The following is a 15,469-nucleotide window of genomic DNA, read 5'->3' as shown; positions in this document are numbered from 1 at the left end:
AAGAAGTATATCAAAAGCAAAAGTCAAAGATTGCACGATAAAAGCCATGGAAAGCGGAGGAAGAAGAAAAACAGTTATTACAAAAACATGAGCGGATGAGCAAAAAAAAAAAAAGGTTAATGTGGACTCTTAAGGGGAGAGTAGAAGCTTGAATAAGAACAGAAAACAACAAAGAAGAAAAAATTGGGATTTAGATTTTAGAGAGGGGCACTGAGGAGGGAGATAAGAGCAGAGAGATGGAGAAGTCTACTAAACAAACAGGTCAACTGCAGGTGACTTAACGTGGACGTAGAAGATTGTGGTGAATAAATGAAATGACTTTTTACATAATCACCATGCAAGTATGTATTCCGTCCCTTAGAGAAAAGAGTCAAACAAGCACGCTGCGACCTTTGAACTACGCTGATCAGCGCGGAGGGGAGAGAATCGATCGTTAAAATGAATGACACCTCAGTATACCTCATTGGCAAAGTAGAAAGGTGATAACGTAATAATTGACCTTGTGTTCCTCATAATTTTCATAGGAATTTAAATCTTTTGTTTGCCATCTCATCGGTATTAACAGTAGATTGACTTTACATATACATAAAACATTGATGCATTCTCGCCATATGGAATAACTGTTAGCATTTTACAGCTAGTCATATCACACGCAATCATTTTGCGCTTATGATCACAATTACGATTCAGCCTTGAACAGACCAGGTGGCTACACATAAAAGAAATAATTGATGCACTTTGCGTTCATTGGTGAGGTATTTAACTCCCAGTGACAGTGCGATCAATTTGTACATGTACATGGTATAATAGTTGATGCCCGGGGAATCGTTTTCTAGTCGTGCGAAACTTGCAAATCGGCATCGACTCTTGCAAACGATCCATTAAACTCACTTGTATGGGTTTTTTTTTTTCGCTGGCACCAGCAAGTTCGCCCAAAGTTACCCTTGTATCACCTTAAGAACATCTTGATCGTTATTTCGTGAAGTTCGAGTTCGACAGAGGTAAAGTATAAAGCAGGTACACTCACCCTGTCTTAATACCGCCATATTAAACCGTCAGGATAAACAAGTTCGCGTATATTGCCCACTGGACTTCACCTTGATCACACGCGATGCAAGAATGCTCAGACTAATTTCAGTGAGTGAAAAGAGCCGCGTAATGGACACTATTAGGGTAGGCCTACAGCGCTGTCATAGCCTGTAAACACAGGAATCCAATCAATAGCTCTAATTCATGAGTAAAATGGAAGTCAAGGGTCTAACTAATCGACCTAATCCGCCTTAAAAAGGAGAGAAGCTCTTCCTGCCTTGCCAACGGACACTGCCAAGAAATATTCAATTAAAGCACCAATAAACCAGTCGCCGTTTATGTCAAAGCGGGAGAACTGTGAACGCCTCACCGAGTTTTCACTGAAAAGTCTTTTTGTCTTTTTTCTTTTTGTCACTGTCAGGGGAACCTCACTCATGTCACTTGAATCCTACAATCGTCAACACCTTCAAAACTATGCAACACGTTGCACTCGATTTGTGGAAGCTGCAAAAGAGACTGTAGAAGGAACATGAAAAACATAACGATGACATCATCGAGCAGTGTACGGTCTTCGTTCTTGCTCTGAAGTCAAACTGGAAGTCTGGTACAATGATAGGCCCTATATGTATAAGTGTAAAAGGACAGGAATAGACACAAAGCGATAAAACCTACCAAGCTAATGTCACAAGTCTTTGCAACGAGATACATGTATTTGTGACAATATCTATACCTCACGCGCAAAGCAATCTCGACCACGAGAAAACAGAAAACACAAGAACTGATTTTCTTGCCCCAGTAAAAGATATCGTATTATTGTGTTTTGCTGAACAGTGATGGGTACAATAATGGGAATTGATGGACGTGATTGTAATCAGCGTTTTCTTTCTACATTGACATTTTCTGGTTCTGGATGTGTACAGTGGAAGACCGTTGTGGTATAGTGCACCGGAGAGAGAGAGAGAGGGCTGATGAAGATTACTGGTACTGAAGAAACTGGTCCCCGACTGCAGCCTTGAAGATTGCTACTGTTTGGGAGGTTGCTATGGTGTCTGGAAGATGATTCCAGTCCACCGTTGTCTTAACAAAAAAAAAAAATAGTTCTTACACTGATCTGTATTTGAACTTTCAACGACAAAACACTTGCTATGATTTGTGACTTGCCTTTCTACTAGGTTGTCTGCCTCAAACCCAGTAAATTTCTTTGCTTTGATTTGTCTTTTTGGTCGTATAGGTCTGAGAAAATCATTTACAGAAAATCATTTTCCTTTTGAATATGCTTGTTTCCGTAGTTTTCGTTGTTTCAATAATCAATGCAGTGACGACAGAACACATATGCAAAATATTGCTGAAATCATACACAGACAACAAAAGTCCTGAGATAGGAATTTCGTACAGATGCGAAAGGAGAGCAATAATCATATAATTGGCCCTTTTATTAGACTCCTATTCAAATGATTTGCACAATGCGAGTGCAGACAACCAGAAAGGTCATGCTTTTCGAGGGTGACAAGCTATACGGCTTACAGCTACTGAAATGAAGTAAATTCTAACCACATAAATTATGACAGACTTGAAGGACTAAACTAGCGTTATAAAAGAGCAACCTTGACATAATATTTGTGGCTATCTATTTATCAAAGTAGATAATTATTTCGTTCCTCCAGGAAACCCATAGTCCTCCAGCATAGGATTAATTCAGCAATATGGCAGTAAATGAATTTATATTGGTATTTGTCATCACCACTTAACTTCACTGGGACATATTTCATTCGAGAATTCAAACGTCCTCCATGCATGTCTAGGTTCGAACACTTTAGATCGTCGCTGTGATGACCATTGATCTCTATTATACGAAAAAGCTGGATATCTCATTGGCCAATCGATTTGAAGCCACGGCGCCGCCATCTTACCACGCCTATGGCTCATGCATTTGTGTGCGAACTTCACGACATCACGTGATCTTCGTGACCGTATCTGTTCAAAATTGCATGCATATCCCCATTAGAGTGTGCGCAGTAAGATGGCAGCGCGGCGGTTTTAATTTCTGTATACAGCGTGTATGGTCCAATGAGATCTCCAGATACTTCCTCGTGAGATCAGTGGTGTGATGACCGTTGCAAGCCGAATAATTTTCTTCCGGGGGTTTCTACCTATCTATTCCTCCCCGTCAATCCAAATTGCGTCATTGACTGACTATAATACTCTCTAAACTTTCAACTAACTAGGCGCTATTGTCATCGACTCTTTTCTACACATAATACCGATCAATTACATTAACAAAACACCGACTACAAAAAAAACAAAAACAAAACAAAAAAAACAAATCGACGAAGGACAGAAGTCCTCGAAAACAAAGATAAACAATATCGAAACCATCAAGAAAGATAGAGCACCCGTCAGTCATCCAAATTCCACCGCTGGAAAATGGAAACAAACATCCATTCAAAATCAGTTCGTCACCTTGGTCCGGTCATTTGGAATTCACTACCGTCCAGTATTCAAAATTCACAATTTAACAGGTCTCTTAAAAAACAACTTAAAATATTTCTCCTCGCTAAATACTAGTTTCACATTTCTTCACACTTGATCCCCTATTTGTCTAATTTACCCAACACTGCGTTGCATTTTCTGTTATTTTCGTGTTTTCCAACTCCTTATAGTCAGGTGATCCCATCACTGCAAGCCCTCGAGGCTTTTACGGGACACCTTTTTCTTTCACTTTACTTCAATTTTCCCCTCTTGCTCTTGTTCTTCTTCTTTTTTAAGTCTGAATTTTTCAAAAGTCTGACTTGGTACTATAGTTTATTGCATGATGACCTATGTCATCCCTTTGTGAATTGTATTGTGAACTATGTTATATTCCGTCTTTTTTAACTGTATATACTGTAAAGGTAGAAAGAAATAAAGGAGAGTCCTATGCTCTCGGTCAATCAATAAAAAAAAAGTTATCACGCACGTCATGCAATGCAGGCACTCATGCAATATAAGGGGATTTTATATTCAATACAACTCGCCGAGTATACTACAAGTAAGACAAGCGGGTAAGAAACGAATCAACGCTGACTTTATGGCTAATGCTTTAAACACACATACACACATATTCACACATTATACATACATGCATATATACATACATACATACATACATACATGCATACACACAAACATCATACGCAAAAAAGAAGAAACTCACATGCATAACAACAAAGTCTACGTGCGTCTGGCCGCCAGACGCACTACACCATCGCACTTGACTATAAAACACTGCAGCGAGTCATCAAATAATCACCTTGAACGAGTACAATGCCCACTAAATTCATTCCATTAAATGTACACTTGTTGGACTGACTCCCAATAGAGCGACGCCTCATATTTACATGCATGCTTTATCATTTCAGCTAATTGTCATGATTTTGTGGTGTGTGTGTGTGTGTGTGTGTTTGCATTCAATAATGGAAGGTGAAATTGACATGAATCAGCTCAGTTAACAAATCACAGGAGAGAAACGCCGACCTTACAACAGTAATAAATAAACGGAATTACCATCCATGTTAAATGTCAATTACTAATACAACGATGATTATAGGTATGTGAGGTATCTGTAATAGTAATAATGATAATAATGCCTCCGGCACCCTTTGGGCGGAGGCATAAAAATTGCAACTTAGGTTACAGAGCATTGTCAAGCGATGATTAGAATAGTACAGTGTAACAGATTTCATTCCCGCCCAGTCCTCATCATCGTAAAATTTGGATATACATGATAATAACGGCAAATCATTGCGTTATAAAAATAGAAAATTAGAGCCTCTAATAAATTGGAGTAAACACAGGATGATTACCCCCTTCAAAGGAGATAATAAAAATGCCTATATCCATATCAGGAAAAAAAAGACATACTATTTGCACAAACGAACCTGAAGCGCTGATGAAATACATCGGCACGTCGAGTTATGTCTTTTTGCAGTAATCGGGAATGCTCAAAGGATAAAAACAGGGAGGTGGTAAGAGATCTCCTGATAAAACTATGGAGCTACATGCGTTAGCTCCATGATAAAACCAAGGAGGTATAGTTCCTTGATAAAACACAGGCATAGAACATCATTACTGAACCAGAAGGGAAGAAACCAACAAATCAAATCGCACGATCAGTTGATCTTGATAAGTAACTCACCCTAACACAAGGTGTCATAATTATATGGGTGTCAACACGCAGTGACAGTGGGTGAGGAACACCAATGTTAATTGCCGCCGACATCTGATGCAGTATACACGTACTTTTCTGTGACGACGTCAGAGTTTAAACCAGTTTCATGATACCATTCCAGTAGGTTATAGCGAGCCTGGATTGTAAATTCATTGGTTCTCGTTTGCCCCTCCAAAGCAACGCGTCCAATGTAAGATCACCGCAAGAAATGTACTAGTATTAAGTCAAAGTTGTACTATATCTCGCAGAAACTCTGAGCGGGAGCGCACGCGCGTTCGCGGGCAGTGAACGTATTGCCACCCGCAGCAGGGACGATCACACGGTTTTAATGAGCCAAAGAAGGCGGGTACGATAAGCCATCCTGATGGTATCATCAACCTGTGTTGCATACTTTCTTAGGGAATTAATCCTTATTTTATACAGTATAAAGCACTAATGGCAACGGGCGGAGCATTACTTTCCGGTCCCGACGGATTTTGCTTTTCCGGATTAGAGGATTAAAGCCTCAAACCGATTGTATCCTAGACAGATTATCCGCCCTGGCCCTGTTTTATCTGTTTTATAGCCATCTGAACCTTCTCGCCTCAAAGACGATCCGTCATAATGAGTTACTCCTTCAGCAAGGTCAACCAACGCTGCAGTCATTTAAATGTGTATATCAAGGCAATATTAAATAAGCAGGTTTTAAAAGAAGTTTACTGAAATGGTGTCAACATGGCTCATACTTCTTCTTCTTTTTCATTTTTCTTTCTTTTTTATTTTTGTTTAGATGGGAAGACCATACTTGCATAATAACAATTGTGATTTCGAATGAAGGCTGCTGAAGTCGTGAATCCTATCACTGGTCATTTAAACACAAAACAGTTTCATGATTCATGAGGTTATACACTATAATACACAAAGAGTAACCTTAGATTTATACTTTTAAGCAGGGAGGTATATAGGTTTCTTCCACGATCCACCTCCCTGCTTAGAGTTAACGAAAAGTTGCGAGTTGATCTAATTCATTAAAGTGATGATATACTGTCGGTTGAGATGGGAGCTCCAAGTTTCAAACTTTCAAACTTTAATGACAATTTTTCTTGAGATAATGAAAAACTTCTTAGTATTATGAGACATGAAAGAGCATAATAAGTAATAAGAGGAATTCAACGTTTATTTGATGAAAACTGGTTTTGAAATGGCTGAGATATCTAAAACAATGCGACTTAACAAAAAGTGAGACCCATCTAATTTGTTTATGAACATCTCAGCCATTTGAAAACCGATTTCCATCAAATAAACTTTAAATTCCTCTTAAAAGTGTATGCTCTTTAACATTTCATAAAGTGGTTTCTAAGTATCTCGCAAAATGTCAAAAGCTAAATCCTCCCCTCAACCAATACTATACCATCCCTTTAATCGAATAACAAGAATAGGAGTAGCAGTGGTAGTATTAGTAGCAGAAATAGTAGTATAGCAGTAGTAGTAGTAGTAGTAGTAGTAGTAGTAGTAGTGGTAGTAGTGGTAGTAGTAGTAGTAGTAGTAGTAGTAGTAGTAGTAGTAGTAGTAGTAGTAGCAGTAGTAGTACGTAGTAGCAGCAGCAGCAGCAATAGTAATATATAGTAATAGTAGACCCATCACAAATTCGACGAGGTGATGTAGTATATGGCATACATGTCTTAACTTGACACTCAATGCGCAGAAATTTCTATCATAAAATTTGCTGTTGTGAAATCAAACAAATGTGATTTGAACAGAAAATGTCTTTCATCAACTGAAAGTAGAGCTGTAGAATTTTATTATCATGAGGGTCTAGAGAATAGACTCTGAACGTCAAGAGAAGTCAACGACATTGTTTTGCACAAACCAGATTATTACTGAAAATATGCTGTAAAGTTTGAATTTTTACGAAATTCCTCCTGTTTTATCTCCAGGTTTGATGAAACTGCTATTGTTTTCGTGTCTTTGTTTTTGTCTTTGTTTTACAATTTTACGCTGATTACAATATTTCAATGAACAGGAAGCTTACTTTGGAGCTACATGTAACAGCAGTATAATTGTATACAGTTTTATAAAGTTATACTTTTGGGCAGTTTTTTTTTATTAGGCCGATGTGATTAGTTCGTAACGATGTGGATAAGTTTGACAGGTGTTTGAATGGTAATGATCATCTCGTAAGCACTCCGTGGGCAAATCATATATAACTTTGACATCATTATTGTTGCGTCGTATAATCTAAAGGAGACCCCCGGAAGACTTTCCGACTCATTTACATTTGAATAACTATAAATTAGTTTTACCGAGTACAGAGTTTCAGAATTTATAGTGATTGGGATGAGGAATAAGAATGTTTTCAAAATGTATAACAAATTGCAATGAACAAGGATAATGACATGGCAGCCTCATCAGAAGAATGCATGAGTTGGGGCTGAAGGAAGCAGAACAAAAGAAGAAAGCATGCATTCTATATAGGTGAACTTGTTAAGAAATCGGTATTTTAATGGCGTGCCCTGCTACATCTGAAATATGTGAGGCGCCTATGTCATCAACACTGTTCAGTGTAATTTGTGTAAGATTTTCAGGGCAGTGGTTTCTCTGCTCAAGGACCACAATAAATTATTCCACAAATCTATGCATGGTGCTGTCGATTCATTTACTACATGATGTGAAATTATGAAAATCGTCTGGAATGCCCCTTTAATTTTCTACCTTGACATCTTACACACAATGCAAGTTTCATTACTACTAATTTTCGATCTCTTAAACCTTCTAAAATTAATGATCAAAACCTATATGAAGGGCCAAAAAAGCCGTGCGATATGTCAACACTGTGGTAAAATTCGTCCTACAGAAAAAAAAATGACTTCTTTAGAAAGCAAAAGGCTGAAACATCCGATTTCTTTCCACGCGGAGTGCCTGATATTATATAGATCAGGATAATTTCAGGGATGAATCGTCAAATGAAGACTTACCCGCGATTCAGCTTACATCTACTTCATTCATTTAGTTTGTTCAAAGCAATCATCACGGTTGAATAATCTTCGATAAATGTCTGCTAAGTAACACCAGACAAAATTTGTCTGACTGCACTATTTGTCTCAATAATCATGGTATGGCATGTGCATACACGTGAGGTCGTGCAAATAAGTGAAGGCATTTGGTTTGCCTGATAAATTCTCATTATTTGTGCTCTGAAAGTAAAAACCCCATGCGTGTCCTCTTCTCTTACTTTCCCAGAGGGAAATTCCATTGCGAGAATGAAGGTAATAAAAGATCATTAATTACAATGGATGACTCCAACTGTCACAGTATGAGCAGTTAAAGCAATTCAGATGTCCAGTATTTTGTTTGGTAACAAAGGTTGTTTATCCAAGTTCCAACAAAAGATCCTCATGAACACTTTCTATTCAGCACTTTCAATCCACGCACTCACCCTTGCGTGACGAATGTTGAAGGCAGCTTCCGAAATTACTTTCAGACTTCAGCATTTGAACATCTATGAATTGCTTATACACTGTACTGTGAACAGATTTTCAGCATTATTTTATAGTGATTTGTGATGAGGAATAGAATGCTTTCAAAATTGATTACTAATTACAATGAACGAGGATGATGACATAACAGTTTCACAATGACACAATCATATAAATGCATGATTATGTCTTCAAAGAATACAGCATGCGTCAATTCTACAGGTGAAGTTGTTGAGCAATGGAATGACATTGCTACACCACTGGAATGAGAGCCTGCTACGTCGTCATCCTTGTTCAGTGCAATTTGTTTTGTTTTTTTCCATAGTAATAGTAGTGACTTATCTGCTTTCAGACCACAATAAATCCACATATCTAAACATGCCACTTATCGATTTTAGGTAGGCCTACGCACGTGATGTGAAATCTACATATCTCGTATGTCCCTTTAACGCGGAATGATTTCTGTGTCACTCGATGGGTGGTGTCACATGCAAGTCTGGCTTCCAAACCTTCTGCACTTTTCAGAATATTAACGCCCTCTAACGACATAAAGAAGTAGCAGGTTTTCGGCGAAGGCAGCGACTTCGTCGCCGCGGAGAGCGCATTTTGTAAAAGGAGTACAGTCGGCAAAGGGTCAGGAAACCAGACTAAGTCACAACAGTGAAAAGTGAATTCTAATTTTTGTTTTCCTTTCTTTATATCTCGGGTAAATTTGAAGCATTATGTGCTACTAAAAGAGGGTGGTGCTTCATGCTATTTGATGGAACGAAAAAATAAGGAGAAAGGAAACATACTGCTATTGGAGCCGGCATCAGACTTCGCAGTTTTTTGTTGGTGGTGGTGAACAATAGCATTGTTTTCTAGCATTGTCTGGATCTATAGGGCGAGAAAAATGCTTTGAAGTTTCGAAAATTATTTCAAAACAGTACACACAATGTAAGGTTTGATTGATGGTAACAGCTTTTAACAATATAGTATGTTTTTTACATTTTACATCAAGCAACCATTGAACATGAGGTGTTTGATTCAATACTGATAGAAAGAAAAAGAAAAACACTCCTAGAAAATGGTTGATTGTTGGAAGCACTTTTCAGTTCCTCAAGTCTGATCAGCTTTTTAACAGAAAACAGAGAAACAATGGCGTGCAAGGATTTTTTAAAGGGTATCATCAATCCACGTTCAATTTAGAAAGCAACATCTGACAAGAGCAGCTTAACAATATTCGACAGAAATTAAGAAAGTTATGTGGCTACACAATTTTAAATGTTTTCACGATTGGATATACAGACGTCAGTCGCAAGCCCACATTGTTTATTGACTATTAAATGATGCAATTATGGCATGCCTTCAAAAGTTTCACGATGAAATTAATCTAAAACAAATCTTCATCTTGATATGATTTTCTCCGAAAAATGAAGTCAGGAAGAAAAAATACATCTGTTGCAACTAATTAATATATCAGAATTGGAATGACAGAGCAATGGACTTTATGGTGATTTCTCCCCCTTCCAGGAAATGGATTAAAGTTTTGTAAAAAGTAAACCGATTCCGTAATTTTGCAAATATTTTTCTTTTTTTTCTTTTCTTTATGTAAGAAGCATTGGGGATGTTGTGTAGAAATATGAATGAATGAAAATGAATGAATGAAAGAAAATGAATGTATATCATATAATCATATCACTGGGACTGATGAGCATGTCTCGCGAAAAGACATGAAATCATAAGCACAGTCATGAGACATTTCACAATAACATCACGACTATCTTGTTTTTCTTTCTGCAACACATCAACGAAGAGTTCACAGAGAATGTAGGGCCACTATGATAAACGGGAACTGCTCAAATTCAGCAGCACGAATAAAACGCAGCTGTTCTTCCTTGGGGTCCCTTAAGACTTTGGAATGACATCGCCGCTTTGCGAAAACATAAATATGAAACTTATGAATCATAATGATATCTTTCGTACAAGAAATACTTTTTTTGTTCATACTTGACACAGCCTTCACTGTTCTATTTGTTCAACTTATCTATATACACTTTAAAAATCATCTTCAAGACATCGTTTGTCTTTGTTGTGGCTCATTATCAGAAATTGTGGAACTTTGACAGCTGAGCAGATTGCTGATGTTGCAATGCATGCAAACATATTTCCAGTAAACAAATAATGTATAGATTAGGCCTACCGGTATGTTCTTCACCATCGAGAAATCTACGGAAAGCAAATCACCATGCAAATAACTTGTTCATAGATTGCTTTCTTCTAACATTTTTGTTAGTTGGAAATACTGAGTAACTGGAAGGTCTGTCGCACACTGATTTACCGTTAAAAATTTCGTATTATTTTCAGGGGCTTTTTTTTTCATGGATTCACATTCACACATCATGAGAGACTCTGATGCATGGGAGACTATGCAACTCAGATTGTAAGATGGAAAATTGTTCATAATTGCCCATAAAACTTGGGGCGGATCTCCCCTTTAAAGTTATGTTATCGGGATATGAGTTCATCACCCCGTACGTACTGACCCCTGACATCGCCACGCACATAGCAATTCTCTGCGGTCCCCTCGCAGCCCCTCCAGCTCAGGGCAGCTGTCGCCAGGCATGCCCTGACGCACGGCTGTCCGAACATGATTTCTCTTTGAGTGATATAGTATATGAACTGCTTTTGTCGAATGTATTGTGCGTGAACTTATGACAAATGTGCTACCCACATTGAATGTGACTAACGTATAGTCAGATAGTGCGACGGGGCTCGCTAATTCTCATGGATCCCTAGCCAAAGAGTCCATACATACATCATGGTCTGACGAATTGTTAACTACGTGCGATCCCAACATCTGATCCTCATTTCATGCAAAGATGCATGTATAGAAAAATTGAGATTACAAAACCCCAACGATGTTCATATTTGTCTAAAAAGTCCCCTTACATTACAATTGTTTGTCAAGTCGTAACTGTCACTCTTTCTTCACAGCTGAGCAGAAGTGATAAGTACTACAATTTTATCGTTTGCTGCTGATCACTTCAGTAATTATCATCAAACCGCTGAACCATCCTTCCCTTCAGGCTACTTTTGACGCGTTTAGCAGTTTTCAGAAATCTGCTTTAATCGCGGTCCGCTAAACGTGTTTAGTGAACCATCAAAGGCTACCTCGTAAAGTTTCATTGCTCAATCTACTTGCTTTTCCCCAATTGTTTGTCGATGTAAATATCAACATCCCATACCCTCGCTTTTCTTACTGCAAGCACTCTGATCTACCCCAATATTCCCTCCAGGATTGATGTTATGATTATACGTGAATAACGCGAAACTTGGCTCCTTTGAGTTTACGAGGAACGGTTTGTTTTGTTTTGTTTTTATGTGTCTCAGCCATTTCGAGACCGAATTTCATCACACAAATTTTGAATTCCCCATAGAATAATATGCTCTTTAAAATTTAATAATAATAATAATAATGATGATAAGAGCTGAATCGTTAATTCTCACCACCAAGACCAATGTATCACTTCAAACGTCCGTTAAGACGACTTCTTTACAGTTGCCAGCAGCTCTTTTAATGGGGGGGGGGGGGGGGGGGGTCAAGAGTGAGCAAAGGTGCATTGTTTGGGACGCAAAGGCGACTTGTTAAGATCTTACCTTCTAAAGGTAGGATGAGTTTCAAGACGTTCTCGGCTTTACGTCAGGGAGAAAAAAAAGTGTCTCGAGAGTGGTTTCTGAATATCTCGCAAAACGTTAAAAGCTAAATCCTTACCTCGACCAGAACTGTACACACCCTTTAATTGCCCCACATACTTGGTTTCGCACCGTCTGTCGTATAGCAAGAGACAATGAGATGCTTTACTCTACGAATCATGACACTGCGATCTACAAGAATTATACAGTATATACCTCAAGAGTCCACACGAAACTGATTCTTGCAGAACATTAGCCTTTGTCAAAGACACCATGCTGTTGTTTAATAGTGCCGACAATTTCGAGTGAAAAGACCCGACCGACGCCGAGCTCGTCAAATAATTCTTGCCTCTCGCTGGAAAAGCTGGACTTTGTCTCGCTCCTCCGCTCACTTCTCTGAAATCTACTGCAGCAATAGGGTCTTTGACAAAACTAACAGAAAACTATCAAAATTCACCAAATGGCCTCCCTTTGGACGAAAGGGATTCAGGACCAGATCACAGTTAGTCTAAAATTTCAAAAGAAAGAGAAGAGTTTTGTATAAAGTCCAACACTAAAAAATCTTATCTAAATCGGATGGAAATTAAGGAAGTTTTGAAATTACACAGTTTTCCTAATTTTTGCAAAATAGTTCTTAAACAGTTAATATGAGTATTTTAATGAGTGGGATGATGATTTCAACTTCTTACAATTTCAATGATAGGCCTACATTGTAGTGTATAATGAACTGATGAAAATTCAGATTTTACAAAAAGTGTAGATCAGTTTATTCCTCGCTGAAAAGCCTCAGAATAGTGCTGAGTAGAATATGTTAGGATTTGAGACTGCATGGGAATTTGAAAATTATTTGATGAAAATCGGGTTTCAATTATCCAAAAATAAATATGTCCTAATAAAAGGTGGGAGCAACATTGTATACAGACCACCTTGTTTTACTTTGTTCAAGGATACCTCAGCCATTTCAAAGCCAATTTTCGTCAAATCAATGTTTCAGTCTTCCCAGAATAAGTGGTTGCCAATTTTCTCACAAAAAGTTGAAACCTGAATCCCCATCTCAACCAAAACTACACCATCCCTTTAACTCTAAACCAGTTGCCTTTTTCCAGAGCAAAGCTCCATGGTGCCTTCTTGCTTTCTCGTCCTGTATAGACAAGTCCTAGTTCTTCGACATTCATGCTTTAAGGAATTCTCTAGCGTCTGACATAGATCCAACATATGCATACCGGTGTCAACCAATTCAGATGTTATACACAATGTAAATACTGTTTTCGTACATTCATAGCAAATCCCAAGGACCCTATGCTATATAAAGCATGCAGACGGTCCAATCTAATTTCAGCTCATTCTCCATTTTCTTTTGATTCTTAGCTAAATAAAATACTTTCACTCGAATCAAATAGCACATCAAACTTGCACGCTTATTTCCTTGACTTGTATAAAGAAAAGAGGTCATTGAACTTCATTACATAGGCCCTATTTTATTTCTTCTTCTTTACCAAGTTAAAGGTAATTTAGTTTAATCTGTTGACGCCATTCTCTTGGAGATTAACGTATCACTTGACTATCAAACAAACATGATCAATATTGGATTTGACAGAGCGTCTGCACCATAAATTGCCTACTCATTTTGAGGCTTACTTGGGTATATCACAGAGGAGTGAATCTCTGGGTAGGTAGGTCTATAATTATAGTGTAGGCCCTATCTACCACAATGGATCGTTATTTTGCACTGAGAAGACGTGACTGGGAATTCAGTACCCAGCACCAGTAGAAATGCTCCACTGGAGGCAAATTGTCACATCACCTTTAACCCTTTCTATGCCAGGAACTTTGTACAGTGTGTCCAATGCTGTGGGGTTTTCCTGTGACGATTGACATTCGAAACTGCACCAATTAAAATCAGATAATTGTAGAAGTGATGTGAAAATCGGGCCTCAAATAGGAGATTTATATAGAATTATGAAGTTTCCAATGTAGCCAAAAATCAGTGATATTGGTTGTACAGACAAGCTCAAATTGGCAGAGGTAATGTCACCGTGCACTTCATGACTTTGCCATTTATACTACACCCAAATATTCAATTTGTCTAACGAATGAATGAATATGAAAATCATATTCTTATTGGAAATCAAATAAGCAAAATGAATGATTGAATGATAATCTCCCTAGGTTCATCTGCTGCGCACAGAATCTTATGGGAGCAAGCTGTGTATGGGACCTCATTTTCATATTCTTGATCTTCATCCCATGACAATAAGACGGCAATATGCTAAGCCGCAGGGTTTAACCCCCCCCCCCAAAAAAAAAAAAACACCAAAAAACAAACAAACAAACAAACAAACAAAAAACCAACAACAACAACAACAACAGCAGCAAAACAAGACAAAACAAAACAAAACGGACGAACGACAAAAAACTGCAACATTGGCACATTCTGAACATGCCTATGTTACGATGGCCCCCAAAGAAAAGAAGAAGAGAGAGAAAAAAAATACTTGGCACTGAACCCGATTGACGCACATAACTCATCGTAATATGCATACGATTGTTAGCAAGGCTGAGAGAAGATTTACAGTTCGCTGCATCAAGACAAGCACATGCAGACATTACTCAAACAAACTGAACAGACGGGTAAGCACAGTGATCAAATACGACAGATACGAAAGATGTTCACAAAACACCACAGGAATTTACTCAACCGACGATGAATAACCACCAAAGTGCGATCTTATTCTTCTTGGTCAAGTTGACTTTCAAGAATATAGCAAAATTTAAAAACGAACTGATGATAAACACTGTCACTACCTCACAAAGCCCAAATCAGTTTACATCCAAGCATGTTAAAAAAAAAAAAGAATAACAGCGACATGGTTTGGACGATGACAAACTTATTGTCGACATCCCCTTTTGATTAATGTACACCTTCCTCACCTTCGGATACACCACAAGAACTTTGATTTCATGGTATAAGGTGGCATAGTGAAAGTATTTTGTACAGGTCCATGCTGTAGAGTTGTAAGGTTTTGACATTATATGGGTGCACGTTACGAGTTCGACAGCCACGAATCATACAGCCCACGAGTCATACAGACCACGAATTATG

This window comes from Diadema antillarum, unplaced genomic scaffold (assembly GCF_040938485.1).
Source record: "Diadema antillarum isolate AM-2024a unplaced genomic scaffold, OU_Dant_1.0 seq00001676_RagTag, whole genome shotgun sequence".
Classification (NCBI taxonomy): Eukaryota; Metazoa; Echinodermata; class Echinoidea; order Diadematoida; family Diadematidae; genus Diadema; species Diadema antillarum.
The sequence above is the reverse complement of the archived record's forward strand: the minus strand, read 5'-3'. Positions refer to the sequence as shown.